This window comes from Triticum aestivum, chromosome 4A (assembly GCF_018294505.1).
Source record: "Triticum aestivum cultivar Chinese Spring chromosome 4A, IWGSC CS RefSeq v2.1, whole genome shotgun sequence".
In the NCBI taxonomy this organism is placed as follows: domain Eukaryota; kingdom Viridiplantae; phylum Streptophyta; class Magnoliopsida; order Poales; family Poaceae; genus Triticum; species Triticum aestivum.
Window position 1 is genome coordinate 333,948,185 of NC_057803.1, and position 16,079 is coordinate 333,964,263.

Genomic DNA, 16,079 nt, shown 5'->3' on the forward strand with positions numbered 1-16,079 from the left:
TTCAACAAACTTTGGTGCACTGGAGCATGTGCTTGTTGTTCAAATTGGAATTATGCACATTAAATGCTGAGAAACGGAGACTATGGCGACTCCCATCCTCTCCTCCCACCAGCGCCCATGGCCACTCCCATGATCCCACCCTCCCCACCCAAATCCAACCAGCCAAATCTGTTTCCCCTCCAATGGATCCTTTCAATGATCCACTCTCCATTGCTCATCAACTGGATTTTTCTTTTGGACATCATTTCAGATCTCAGGTTCGTGATCTACTTGCCTCGGCAGTCAACCTGGTCTCCCCTTCATCTAGTTTCATCTTGGTGGCTTCTTTTGGAAGATCAAGGTTTAGACTTGATCCATTGAATGTAAGTCTTTCTATCTCATCATGTACTGGTGCTCCCTACGATGCTATCAACGTCACACACATCATTGGCAACATATTTAGTTTCAAGGTTTGTTCAAAGGCAGTAGGGTTTCATATTGTCCGTTTGAGATATTTTTGATGCAATATGTTCACATGTTTCTTTCATCTATGGAGCGGTGGAGGCCCTAATTGGATTTATGAAGAGAAAGTCTGAATCAAAGAATAAGAGGCAGAATGGACTCGTGTGACTTATAAAAGGAGGCCTCCTTCTAGACACGTCTTGGTCAACAAAGTTTATCGAAGAATTCTTAATGACATATCATCTGTGCCTCAGCCCAATCAAGGTATCATATCCAATGGCATCAATATTCTTTGGCCTCCTGCCGGTGCCAACTCCACCCCGATTGGCAATCTTCAGAAGTCATCAGCGGTATTGGATGATTGTAACAATCGGCCGACCGAGGTACGTAGCTCAACCAACCCAATGCATAGCGGATCATTGGTTGCTGGGACCAACTTAATTTCAAATTGCCGCACTGACTTGGGCCCTAATGATCCAACTATGGAGCCCAATGGCGCCAACGCAATCCAGCCCACTTGTGAGCCCATAAGGGAGTCATTACACATTCCAAATCTTTCACCTGGACTTATATTCTGCACGAAATGCTTGGGATATGGTCATTATCCATCGGGTTGTTGTAACAGTATCAGATGCAAAAAATGTTTTAGTTATAATCACATCACCAGATTTTGTCTCAACAAGAAAAACCGCATGCTAATATATCAGATAAAAAAGTCTGCACCTGTTGAGCACAATAAATTCCAGGAGACCCCCCCCCCCCGCCTCCTCGCATTCTACTCCCCTGCCTAGCCTCCACGCTCCACTAGTCACCATCTCCGACAACGCCATGGCCTGCTACCCGTGCAACCCATACCCTCACCTCCCCAATGGCACCACATCATTGCTCCGGGTCCTGAACGCGTGCAGCGAGGCTATGTCGTCCTCGGCGGTGAGCTTCCTATGGTCTGCGATGAGTGGGCAATTGCTACTCTAGTTCCTGCTGTCCCCACTGAAGATTTCCCTGCCGCCAATGCAATGATCACTGAGTATCTTGAAGCCAATGGATGGAGGATTGACTACACCTCTAGATGTGGTATGGGTACTGCTCTGATCCAATTTACAATTGCCTGTTCGAGAGATTTTGCTATCAGTAATAGTCCTTATGATATTGGGGATTCTGTTCTTCGCATCACCAGGCATGATAGGAGTCTGAACTACCGTAGCATCACTTTTACCCATGATGTTTGGCTCATGTTGATGAATTACCCACTTGAATGTTGGGATGTAGGAGTTGTTAGCCGCACGGTCTCTCAATATGGTAGATTTCTGATCTGGAACAAGGACCCGAGAGACAAAACTAGGATTATCGTTAAGGTCAGAGTTATGAATGTGGATACTTTACCTGTCGGCATTGTTGTTCTGCGCAATCTGGACGATGTTGGGTATGGTGATTCATGGACTTGTCCCACCTATATACTGTGTCGTGAGCTCATTGGCCAACTTGGTGGTGATGAAGATCCTCTACCCCCAATGGAGGAAATGCACATCCTCTCCCGCATGTACATGAGGGTATTTGGCACGACGAAGTGCTTGGTAACATCCCCATGGAGCAGGTTGTTATCAACCCACACAATGAGCATCTTGGAGCTCCTTATGTGGATGTTCATGTACCTGCTGCTGTTGGCAATGCCAACAATGATCAGAATGAGGAAATTCCCACTGTTGTCATGCCTATTCTTATGCAGGTTGATTCTGCAGCACAAACACTCAATGCCGAGGTGCAGGAGGATCAGATGGATTTCATTCCTCTACCTGATGATGACCCTCAGGATATCCAAGCCAACAACCCAGCTTTTGTGCCTACTAATGTATCTATGGACTATGAGGATGCTCATATCACTGGGAATTTTGAGCCAAACAGCTATATGTCTGACAACATCTTTGTTCTTCAGGGCCTCATTGGCAACATTGTGTCCAATGCCCATGACATCTTAGCCAAACTGGGTGGCTCCAAAATTGTCAATGCTAAATGTAACATTGTGGATGTTGAAGGCACTCAGGGTTTCAGCAAGAGGTGTTATCTGCAAATAATGACTGTTCAAGACCAGCCTGCACCTGTTAGCTCTGCTAGTCTTATTGAGATCACTGAAGAGACATTTGCTGAGGTTTGCAAACCATCTGGGAACAACAAGAGAAATAAGAAAGCAACTGTTGATGAGGCATTTTGGATAAGGAGCAATAGAATTGCATAAATCAAGATGGGCTTCAAAGACAAATATGTTGTTGTAGTTGCCATACGCAAGGCTGGCACCTCCTATATGCAGCAAACCAAGCAGAACAAAGTATCTAAGGAAAAGGAGAAAAAAGAAAATGTTGCTATCAATCTTGGGCCAAGATTTGAGGCTGTTGTGATGGACAAAAATGGACCTCCACCTCTTGTTCTAACACTGGAAACTATCCAGGCTATTGGGACAGGTCCTTGCAAGATGGCACCTCATGAAGTGTCATCCTCAGCCTTGAACTACGACAACTCTAATGATTAGTATGCCTACTCTGCTATGGGGTTTTGACATCTCCCCTAACTGTTGTCTTCTTTGGTTTAATTCCAGTTATCATCAAACTCCCTACTTTATGGTTTATTATGGTATGTGCCTGTGTGCACCTTTGCTTATTTTGGGCTGTAATAAGTACTATGGCATGTGGTTATGTACCACTTCAGATAGACCTTCTTATGTGATCTGTAATGCCAGTTATGCTTGCTGTTACATTGTCTCTTGCCTCACCTGCCTGTTGATATATATGCCACCTCATATATGTTATTACCTCCCAATTAAGATAACAAAGGAAGTAATCCCTACATGTCATGCTAGCCATGCCATGTTTTACAACTCCTTACACATGTATAATGAGTAGAAGCTGGAATATTCTTAATTGGAATGTTAGAGGGATTAACTCAAATGATAGATGGGATGATATCAGGCTGAAAATTGATGAAAGCTCATGTTGTGTTATGACTTTCCAAGAAACCAAGAGAGAACAATTTGACCTGGCATATATTAGGAATTTTTGCCCTAAACGGTTTAACCAATACAGTTTCATGCCCTCGGCTGGTAACTCAGATGGTCTGATTACCATCTGGAATGGTAATCTTTTCAAAGGTAGAGAAATATCCAAAGATTTCTTTCAGATTACTGTTGAGCTCACATCAAAACTGGATAACACTGTTTACTTCATAACTAATGTTTATGGGCCAAACTCTGTTGACGGCAAAACTGAATTTTCCAATTGGCCACTGAATATTAATATCCAACCTATGCAATTGTGGCTCATTGTTGGAGATTTTAATTATATCAGAGGACCTGAGAACAGGAATAAAGGAGGAGGTGACCACAATGATATGATGCTCTTCAACAACATCATTATCAATCTTGATCTAGTTGAGATCCCACTGAAAGGCAGGCAGTTCACCTGGAGTAATATGCAGGATACTCCTCTTTTGGAAAAGCTTGATTGGATTTTCACCAGTGCTAATTGGACTAGCAAGTTCCCAAATACTCTTGCCACCCCCATGGCCAAACTTTCCTCTGATCGTGTCCCTATAAATATTCAGATTGATAGCATGATCGCAAGTGCCACATATTCAGGTTTGAGGAATTTTGGCTGGACTTTGAAGGTTTTATTGACACTGTCTCTAATTACTGGAATAATTGCATTTTCTATGCTGACCCGACAAAGAACTTGGTGGCTAGGTTTAAGTCCATTAGAAAAGGACTGAAGATTTGGAGAAAACAACTGTCACATCTCAATAAAACCATTGAAAATTGTTGCTTCTATGTTAAGCTCCTAGATGGCATTGAAGATCAAAGAGATCTCTTTCAACATGAGAAGAACTTCAGGAAGTTATTGATCAAGCACACTAATAAACTTCTTGAGGCTAAAATAAAATATTGGAGAATTAGAGCCAATATTAGATGGGCTCAGCTAGGTGATGAAAACACAAAATTCTTCCATGCTATTGCCACACATGTTTTCAGAAGTAATTATATTACTTTCCTTCTTAACACTGATAACATGATTGTTAATGGTCATGAGCAAAAAGTAGCTATTTTGTGAAACTCATTCAAAAATAGGATTGGCACTACTGGCACATCCTAGATGAACATCAACATTGATCATCTATCTAGATCAATTAATCAAGAGGAGTTGGAACAACCTTTCTGTATCAGAGAAGTGGATGATATCATTAATTCTATGCCTAATGACAAATCACCTGGACCTGATGGTTTTAATGGCATTTTCATGAAGAAATGCTGGCATATTATTAAAGAGAGTATCTATAAATTTCTTCAGGATTTCCAATCAAAGAGTGTGGATCTTGCTCCAGTTAACACTACTTATATTGCCCTGATCCCTAAGAAAGAAAACCCAGAAACTCCCAATGACTTCAGGCCCATCTCCTTGTTAAGTATGCCTATCAAAATCCTTACTAAGCTACTTGCAAACAAAGTCCAAAAATGCATCATTCCTGTGATAAGCAATAATCAATATGGTTTGATCAAAACCAGGAATATTCAGGATTGTCTTGCATGGTCTTTTGAGTACATCCATATGTGCCACAAATCTAAGAAAGAAATTGTCATTTTCAAAGTGATCTTTGAGAAAGCATTTGACAAAATCAACTATGAGGCCATCCTTTTCATGCTCAAACACCCGAGGTTTGGAGACAAATGGATTAGATGGATCAATAACATCCTGCAGACTGCCTCTGCTTCTGTAATTTTAAATGGTGTACCAGGGAAGAAAATCAAATGCAAATGTGGAGTAAGACAAGGGGACCCTCTCTCACCTCTTTTATTTGTTATTGCTGCTGAATTGCTACAGATCCTGATTAACCAAGCTTGGCACAATGGCCACATCAATACTCCCATTGAGCAACCTGCTTCCATGGCATACCCTATTGTTCAATATGCTGATGACACCTTAATTATTATGCCAGTTGTGCCTCATCAGATTTCACATGTTATGGAAATTTAAAGACATTTTCAGATTTCACTGGCCTATAGGTGAATTTTTACAAATCCTATCTTGTACCCATTAATATCTCTGATGAAAAAGCCAATCAACTTGCCAATATTTTGGGATGTAAAAAATAAAGAATGCCTTTCACTTATCTGGGGCTGCCAATGGGGTCCACCAGACCAAAAGTTGATGAGTTTATGCCAATGGTTTCAAGATTGGATAAAAGATTATCTGGGATTGCAACAATGATGTCATACTCAGGTAGACTCACTCACCTCAAGGCTATCATCACTGCACTACCTATATTTGCCATGTGTTGTACCAGGGTGCCCTTCACCATCTTGGATCATTTTGAAAAATCTGGCAGAAGTTTTCTTTGGTATGGTAAGGACATCAATAAATTTGGCAAATGCCTTGTCAAATGGGAACAAGTTTGCTTACCCAAAGTTGCTGGTGGTCTTGGTGTTCTAGATCTTAGAGCACACAACAAAGCACACTTGACTAAATTCTTACACAAGTTCTTCAATAAAACGGATATCCCATGGGTGCAACTTATTTGGAGCAAATACTATGGAAATGGTGAGCTACCACAATTCCCAACTAGGATTGGCTCATTTGGGTGGAGAGATTGCTGCTCTATTCTTGACAAATACAAAGACCTCACAATTTGTATTGCTGGCTTTGGTGACACCATTTCTTTATGGCATGACAAATGGAATGACAACCCACTGAAAGACAGCTTCCCACACCTTACTCCTATGCCATAAACAAAGACATCTCTCTCTAGAAGGCTTGCATTGAAACTGAGAATGACTTCTATAACATGTTCCACCTACCTGTATCTTCTGTGGTTGTTCAACAGAGCACTGAGCTCATGGCCCTCATTAATGGTGTGATGAGTAACAATGAACCTGAAATCTGGAAGTTTAAATGGGCCTCTGGACATTACAATGCTAAGAAGGTCTACCATGAATATTTGGGATGCCCTGAGAAAGCTCCTAAACTTTTCCAATGGATTTGGAAGTCTGGTTGCCTTCCTAAACAAAAATTCTTTTTCTGGCTCCTTCTTCTGGACAGATTAAATACCAGAGATCTTCTCACCAGGAAAAACTTCTACATTGAGAGCTCCATATGTGTTTTATGTGATGATGAGCCTAATGAATACATGAAACATCTCTTCTTCTCATGTGACTTTAGCAAAAACTTTGGGTTATCACTTGGCAATCAATGGAACACTGATCTAAACTGCAATGATATGCTCATTGAAACCAGAAACAGAACTCAGATTCAGCCCTTCAAAGAATGCCAAATTGCTGGCTGTTGGACAATCTGGAAACACAGAAACAACATCATTTTTTATAACAAGGAAAGGGACCTGAGTTATTGTATTTCCTACTTCAAGGAACATTTTGGCACCATCATGAAAAGAGTCAAACCTAGTTTAAAGGAGGGAATGCAAAGCTGGTTGGATTATTTGTGAACATTTCTTCTTTTATGCCCCCTCCTTTGTTGTAATCCATTTGTGTATAACACCCCTCCCCATTATTAATGAAAAAATAGAGTTATAGTAGGGTTTTTACCCTACTGTGTTTGCTAAAAAAATGCCGAGAAACGCAATTAATGCATAAAAATGCCAAACGTACCCGAAATAATTCCAAATTTAAATACGACACTCATGTACTAAATGTTCACTGTACGTAAATGTTCTAGCAATTCAAACACCATCCTTTCCCTCTGTAACACCATTTTGTATTTCAAAACATAATGAAAAAAATCAGGTATACCACAAACCATTTACTAGAAAGAATCATGTGGGATGCGATATAAATATCTTGGCGCACTATCTTGTCTGGTTTACGTAGGAAGCTTCCTCGCCTACAGTCCACCGCCCCCGCTTGAACCACACTTGTGCGCCAGTTTCTCGCAGCACCGATCGAAACGTTTTTGCCACCGCGGAAATATCTATCTCCCCGCCCCGCCCTCCCACTAAAATCCACATTTCCACTGTTCCTCCTTGATTTCCAAGCTCGAACCTTCATTGCTACTTACTGGTAGCTCAGCCTCCTTGCCGGCGACCCTTCTTCTTGCAGCCCCGCCTCCTAGCTGGCTACCCTTCTTCTTGCAGCGCCGCCTCCTCGCCGGTGACCCTTCTTCTTGCAGTACTGCCTCCTCGCCGGCGACCCTTCTTCTTGCTGCATGGCCTCCTCGCCACCGACCCTTCTTCTTGCTACGCGGCCTCCTCGCCACCGATCCTTCTTCTTGCTGCACGGCCTCGTCGATATGGTTAGGTAATCCACACCCCACCGACACCATCCTCCTCCTTTCTCGTCCCACATGCCCCGACCAACGGCGTGACACCTTCTGCTGAAATCATTGTCCCCCTCCTCAAATTAAGTGCCGTCCACAGCCATTTTGCAGGCAGTATAATGTGGAGCTTAATAGCATGCGGTCGCACATGCGCACGAGGTCGCTATGGCTGCCATGCGTGCCGACCGCCAGATCTTGGAGGAGCACCCCGTCTTCGAGGCCACCGTCGACACCGCCACGCAGATGTCTACATTAAAATACAGCTCATTATGTTTTCTCAAGGCCACCGCCAGGTCCGTCTAGTGATTTTTCCTCTATAATGTTAATATGCAAACTTATGTTCAGTTAATAGTTTGGTCCTCTGAAATGTAATGTTCAGTTAACACTTTGGTCCTCTGAAATGTAATGTTCAATTAATAGTTTGGTCCAACAATTGCTACATTTCATAGTATTGTTCTCAAGCATTCTTTGTTTTGTTAACTGTCTTATCTTCTAGTACATGTTTCTATTCTGCAATGTCGTGCTCAGTTAACTATTTTGGTTCATTTCGTCTCCTGTCCATTTAACTGTTTGGTTCAGTTCTGCAATTTTGTTTTCATTCGTTGTGGGTACAATTTTGTATTGTTATGCATGCGAAATAAATCGAATTTGGGTGTACTCAATACATATTCTACTAATAGTATGGCAAATCTCAGTTAACCTGATCAAGATCTTCCTTATGTATGTTGCAGGGAAACAATGGGAGACACTGCGGTTTACCATCGAGTTTTGTTCAAGCATGTTCCTTTGTCTAATAGCACATTATTATGCAGTTGCAGGAATCATTCTAACATTTCGGTTTCTTATAATTTGGTCTTGCACATGTAGGTCCTCCTGAGAGGCTTAGACCCACTGTTCGACCCATTTTGCATATGGGGAAATGAGATGTCAATGAATACCAGTCAAGACAAGAAACTCAGAAAGATTGTTAGGATGAAGAAACTTGCGACGAATAACAGCAAGATCTTTGTTTGCACAATGAAGAAGACATCAGTCAACTATAGGATGGTGCTAACTCTTTTACCTTGTTTTTACCCCTTGCGCCATTTCAAAATTTATAACAGCGATTTATGCATATCATTGTTTTCAGTACTTTTCAAAGCAGTTCAACGATGATTACCTTTAAAATCACCTGCATGGTCAAGAGGTGAGGAAGGTATTCATTCAACACCCATGGTGCAATATTGAAGTCTTGCTGAAGAGGACGAAGGTTGGGCGGGCAATTATCCATAGCCACTGGCCTTAAGTTTCAAGGACATTCAACATCACTGAAGGCTCAATATTTGCCATATGCTTCTGCAGTTTCCTAGATGAGATTCATCTATCTATTTACCGTGTATGGTGCTACTTTCCAAAGGTTTTTGATTTTGCATGTGAAACTTGGTGCTATTGTGTAATGACGTAACTGAGTGCCAAAGCTATCTGATGTAATTCAATTATAAAATCCTGGTTGCTGTTATATGGATATGAAATATCTGGTGTGTTTTACAAGAAATATCAATTTGATTAGTACATGGATTATCAATAATAGGCTAATTACCCTACTTATTGGGGTTTTCCATTGCAAAAGGTTACTCAGACAACACCGTGGGCGATGAACTCAAACAACCTGCACGGTTTCAAGAAAGTAGGCGTGTTCGATCAACTAGCAATCACACACGGCTTCCGGTAGAGAACTATTTGCGTTACGCCACCCCGCACAAATGTTTCCACACAAAAAAATGTGTGTGATATACATACGAATGGAAATGATTTTCTGGGATTCACCGTGTGGAATGTACATACGAACAAAAACAATTGGGTTTTGATGCCCCGCCAGATCGCACATCAGCTCATTTTCCCCCAGCCTGTGTCCCAGGAGGGCCTATCCTCGACGGTTTCTGGGTCATATGGGAAGGACCCCCCTATCGCCCACACTCACTTGGCGACGGTTCCAAACGTCGTCGCGGAAAGGGGTTAAAACCGTTTTTATAGCATGTCGCTGTACTAGTGGTATTTTGTTTTTATCGACACCTCTCTCTCTCTCTCTAAGCATGTGGACATGTTTTTCGATTTTGGTTTTCGCTTGAGGACAAGCAAGGTCTATGCTTGGGGGAGTTGATACGTCCATTTTGCATCATGTTTACCTACTGTTATTTATAATGTTTTTATGCATAATAATGCTTTTCGGAGTAATTCTAATGCCTTTTCTATCATAATATGCAAGGTACACACAAAGAGTAAGAATTCCGGCAACTGGAATCTGGACCTGAAAAAGCTACGTCAGGCTACCTATTCTGCACAACTCCAGATGAGCTAAAATTTACGAGGAATTTTTATGGAATAAATAAGAAATACTAGAGCAAATAACTACCGGAGGGGGGCCACCTGGTGAGCACAAGACACCAGGGCGCGCCTGGGCCCCCAGGCGCGCCCTGGTGGCTTGTCCTCAGCCCAGCCCGCCTCTGGTGCCCATCTTCTGGTATATAAGTGAGTTTGACCTAGAAAAGATAAGAGGATGACTTTCGGGATGAAGCACCGCCGTCTCGAGGTGGAACTTGAGCAGGAGCACTTTTGCCCTCTGGCGGAGTGATTCCTCTAGAGGAACTTCCCTCCCGGAGGGGTAAATCATCGTCATCATCATCACCAACAACTCTCCCATCTTGGGGAGGGCAATCTCCATCAACATCTTCAACAACACCATCTCCTCTCAAACCCTAGTTCATCTCTTGTGTTCAATCTTTGTACCGAAACTATAGATTGGTACTTGTGGGTGACTAGTAGTGTTGATTACTATATGGTTTATTTGTTGGAAGATTATATGTTCGGATCCAATATGCTATTTAATACCCCTCTGATCTTGAGCATGATTATCATTTGTGAGTAGTTACTTTTGTTCTTGAGGTCACGGGAGAAATCTTGTTGCAAGTAATCATGTGAACTTGATATGTGTTCGATATTTTGATGGTATGTATGTTGTGATTCCCTTAGTTGTGTCATGTGAACGTAGACTACATGACACTTCACCATATTTGGGCCTAAGGGAAGGCATTGTGGAGTAGTTATTACATGATGGGTTGCGAGAGTAACAGAAGCTTAAACCCCAGTTTATGCTCTATTCCATAAGGGACCGATTGGATCCAAAAGTTTAATGTTATGGTTAGAATTTATTCTTAATAATTTTCTCATAGTTGCGGATGCTTGCGAGGGGGCTAATCATAAGTAGGAGTTTTGTTCAAGTAATAACAACACCTAAGCACCGATCCACCCACATCAAATTATGAAAGTAGTGAACACAAATCAAACCAACATGATGAAAGTGACTAAATGAAATTCCCGTGTACCCTCAGGAACACTTTGCTTATCATAAGAGACCGTTTTTGGCTTGTCCTTTGCCTCAAGGATTGGGCGACCTTGCTACACTTTTGTTACTATTATCATTATTTGCTCATCACAAATTATCTTGCTATCAAACTACTCGTTACTTATAATTTCAGTGCTTGCAAAGAATACCTTGTTGAAAACCACTTGTCATTTCCTTCTTCTCCTCGTTGGGTTCGACACTCTTAGTTATCGAAAGGATTACGATTGATCCCCTATACTTGTGGGTCATCAGTGATCTGACTGGTCGAATGTGATAGGAGTCTTTGACCACTTGAGGTACGTCATAGTTGCCGGAGCAACCATGTTTACCTCTCGGTTGATGACTTTCAATCGACTATTGCTCTCAACATCAGCAAAAATCACCAAAGTAGCATTGACCTTCAGGTAATATTTTGCCTTTTATTCATCATCCTTGTCGGAGCCCTTTTCACTGGTCTAACCATCACGGAACTATTGAATGAGGAGTCCGCACTGTCTAGTGTTGTGCTTGGTAAAATTAGGTTACCATCCTCATCTTTCTTCATGTGGATGGTACACGGTATATCCAAGACATCTTGACCAAACTGATCCCTTTTCTTCTTAGAAACCCACTGCTCTTTTGCTTTCCCTTTGTACTTGCATTTAGGAGCTACCACTGCGGCTTCAGCTTGACCTGCGGCTTCGAATTTATGTTTTTGCTTCCGACTAGGATTCCCGCCTCGAGTGTCAGGATCTATAGCCTTGCCTTTGGCACTACGGAGTCGGTCCTATTCTTTGCCATTTGCATACTGAGTGGCTATTTCCATCGGTTTAGAGTCATGCCCTGGAGCGGCCAACTTTCAATATGAGCTCCCTATACCAGACGCCTTCCTTGAAAGCACAAACTGCTTGGTGTTCTGAAACATTCTCCACCACATTGTGAAGCATGGTCCAATGCTTGATATAATCTCTCAAAGTTTCACTCGGCTTCTGGACACAATGTTGCAACTCAGTCAGCCCAGCGAGTCACTTGCAAGTGACTTCAAAGGTTTAGATAAACACTCGGGCCATGTCTTCCCAATAGTATATGCTAGCAGGAGCCAACTGGTTTAACCGCGCCCTAGCCGAGCCCTCAAGCATCAAGGGCAAGTGCTTCATGGCCACTTCATCATTGCCTCCACCAATCTGCACAGCCACTCGGTAATCCTCTAACCACGTGTCTGGGTTTGACTCACCAGTAAACTTGCTCACTCCTGCAGCCAACCTGAAGTTGGGACGAATCTCAGCAGCTCGAATGGCTCTACTGAAACACTCAGGCCCAGAGACGAACACTCTGCTTCCACTCGGACGATCTATGTCCAAACCTTATCGGTTAGCTCTACCTCTATCAACTAGGCCCTGCACTAGGAATGATGTTGCATCAAACCCAGGCTCTCGGGGGTTGCCTGGGATCCTCCGCTCGTCACCGTACAGGCACCTATCATCATACCATCGGGATGCGTATGAACCAACCCTCGGAGGGGGTGTAGGCACTCGACAGCGATGGTCACGGTGATATCGAGGACCAAACTGTCCGTGGACTCGATCCAGGTACTGGTCCTGACGATAACCACGATCTTCACCCCACGGAGGTGATCTTGGGCTGTGAGCAGACTGAACTGTGTCTGCCATGACGGACCTGTTGTGAATCCTATTGCACGACTGAGGAACAACCAAATTCTGCTCCCCGTCTGCCCTCAGAAGTGTCCGAATCTGCTCTAGGCCTCTCCCAGCCTCGGAACGGGATGGTTGGATCTAATCTGCGGTACACGGAGCCGCTGCAACATTCTGGATTGGAGTGCGGTATACCCGATATTCATCGCAAGATCTAGTCAGGAACAATTGCCGCTGCCATTGACTGGAACTTGGGAGTCGTCTACGAGTGCGCTCGTCGAGTGACTTCTGAAGATTCTCCAGGCATGCACGTTCATCGAGGGTGGCTACATGAGCAGCCTCCAAAGCCCGAGCCCCGGCAGTCTCCCCAATGATGGGCGTCTGAAGAGGCTGTTCATCCCTGTGCCGTAGTTCTTCTCTTTGTTCCGCAGTGAGAGCTTGCGGGTAGTACTCGATGTTGCAGTGCGACGGGCCATCGCTTTCGCTCCCATTGCAGCTTGGAAATCCTAGTGGGCTATGCTGGGAGCCAACAATGAGGACCTCCGCCGCGGGGTCATTGCTTTCGTAGTCGGAAAGCGTATCCGAGTGGCCAGTCAGTAGATCAAACAAACCATAAAGGTACTCATCGGACTTGATTGGCGCGATCTGAGGAGTGGCCGACTGATGGGCCACCGTGTGCGTCACCCACCGCTAGAGCCACGAGGTACCGGATCACTTGCGACAACGAGCAAAGGGAAGGGAAGATGCCACCGGAGCGGACCGATACTGAGTGATGGCTGCCGCAAGAGGACACCGCATGCACTTGCATGGAAGTGGGCCGCCCCACAAATGGGGGTGCTTTGATGTCGAGGGGGACTTCCTGGAGCCATTCCGAATCATCGCGATGAAGGTGAGCACGCCAAGATGAATCTCACGGCCCAAAAACAGTCCACCGCTGAAAACCATGTCAATGTAGATAGACGATCACAACCTCATCGGAAGTCGCTTAGATGCCTTGATGTAGGGTAGAACCCTAATCGGCTGATCTTTCATGAAAGGAGCGGATCCCGCGATGAACACGAAGAACACGAGGGGAAAAAGAGGGAAAACACAAGGGAAACACTAGAGAATCACTAAATCGACACAAGAAAGTCACACACGTGCTAGATCCTCAGATACATAAGAGTTCACACGGTACACGGTCAACTACGGACAATACAAGGGTAGCCGGTCTTCTCCATGAGGAGGTCTTGATGTTCTCTCCGCGAGGAGGTCTTGAATCCAAAAGGATCTTCTCCGAAGAGGCCGCGGTCTCTCACGAGGAGTAGATCCGATGTGGATGAGCAATGTTCTATCTCTCAAATGAGCTAAACCAATGCTAACCCTAGAAAGTTGGACGAGGTGGAGTATATATAGTCTTAGTGCAAAAGAGGGGCCGAAGGGGTATTTGGTCTAGGGCCCAACACGAAACAGCGCACAGGCGTCGGACGTCCGGAGGCTCACGAGGGTCCGGACGTCCGGTGCCTATCGGACGTCCATAGATTCGGCTCGGGAGGTCTTCGGTCGATCATCCGCTCAGGGTCGGTCGTCCGTGGGGCGTTGGATGTCCGTCTGTTTTGGCTCGGGTGTGGAAGTGTCGGTCGTCTGAAGGAGGCCAGACGTCCGCAGCCTGGAGGTCGTCGGACATCCGGGGTTCGTCGGTCGTCCGGAGCCTGGAGACTTTGAGCAGCTCTTCTTTTTCATCTCCGTCTTCACATCCATCTTCCTCTTCTTCTTCTCCTTGCTCCTTAGCTTCCCCATGATACCTGAGTATGCACAATGTGTTCATATGAGGTAATAGCCATGTCTCATGTGCATCGAAGTGGAAATCTGAGAGGAGTGATGTCACCTCGGTTTCGAGAGCTCTTGCACGTGCTCATGTCATGGGTCCGCTAGGCACTTGGTGAGGCGATGGTAGGTCCATGGGGATGACCTTGGGATGCTCCACATCATCTCCCCTCCCTTGGGGAAGATCCGTCCTCGGATCAAATTCTACATCACCATGGAAGGGAGAGAGATCTTTGACGTTGAAGATGTCGCTCACGGAGTACTTGTCGTGTGGAATGTCGATCTTGTAGGTGTTGTCGTTGTAGCGTGCAAGCACATTGAAGGGTCCATCTGCTTGTGGTTGAAGCTTGGACTTGAGTTCTTGTGGAAATCGGTCCTTGCGAAGGTGTAGCCACACGAGATCACAAGTGTTGAAGACCATAGGTTGCTTGTTGAAGTTGAGCTTGGTCGCAAGGCATTTAACTTGTTGCTCGATGGTGTTTCTTGTATCTTCATGCACTGTCGGTGTACAAAAGAGGGGTACACGGGCAGTCTGAGCCACGGGCAGTCTGAGCCACGGGCACCACCACACTGAGCAAGGCAAGGGAGGTGAGCCAAGGTAAGGCCGAAGCTCAGAAGAAGAAGAACTACGCCAAGATCAAGACCACAAATAGCAAAGGGGACGAAGCAGACCCCCCCGGCAAGATCCTTGCCGAGAGCCGGTTTTAGCAAACCCGCAAGACCCTTGCCGTGGCAGCTCGCCCCACACCTGCGGAGTGAGTCACCCTTGAGTCCACTGCCCCCATGGGGCAAGGATTCGGGAGGCATCCCCATGGTGGCTTGCAGATCTTTGTGAAGACATTCAAGATCAGATACGCCCTTTAGAAGATGATGATCCCTGGCGGGATCCCAGCCAAGCAGGACCACAAGGCACCCGACAAGAGCCTTGCCGGGGAAGACAGCAGGCGCCACGGCAAGACCCTTGCCGGGGCCCCGGCAAGGCCCTTTCCAAGAACACCCGTAGGGCCACCATCAGGCCCAAGCCAGTCAAACCTCTACCACTGTTCGCATGCAGCTGCCGACCCAACCAGCTGGGCAGGCACCTGCGTGGCGGCATGCAGATCTTCGTGGAGACCCACCACTGCGCCACCTCAGCTGCCTGCCTGCCTACATGGCACTGCGGGCGCCGCTAGCCAGGGCGCGTGTCGACACGAGAGGGAGCGGCGACGGACGAGACGGGTCTCTCCCCCGTCCCCGATAAAGCAAGGACACCTGGGCAAGACGCATTAAATGCGCCTTGTCATGTAATGCGAGGGATAACCTCACATCATTGTACCCTTTTTCCACCTCCTGTGTGCCACTGTGGCAACCCTTTCCTATAAAAGGAGGACCGAGGCGACCAGGAGGAGGATTCGGCTTTTTGGAGCTCCTCACGCCCCATAGCTAGCTCAAGAACACAGATATACAATCCACCAAAGCAGGAGTAGGGTTTTACGCATCCCCGCGACCCGAACCTGGATAAACGAACCGTGT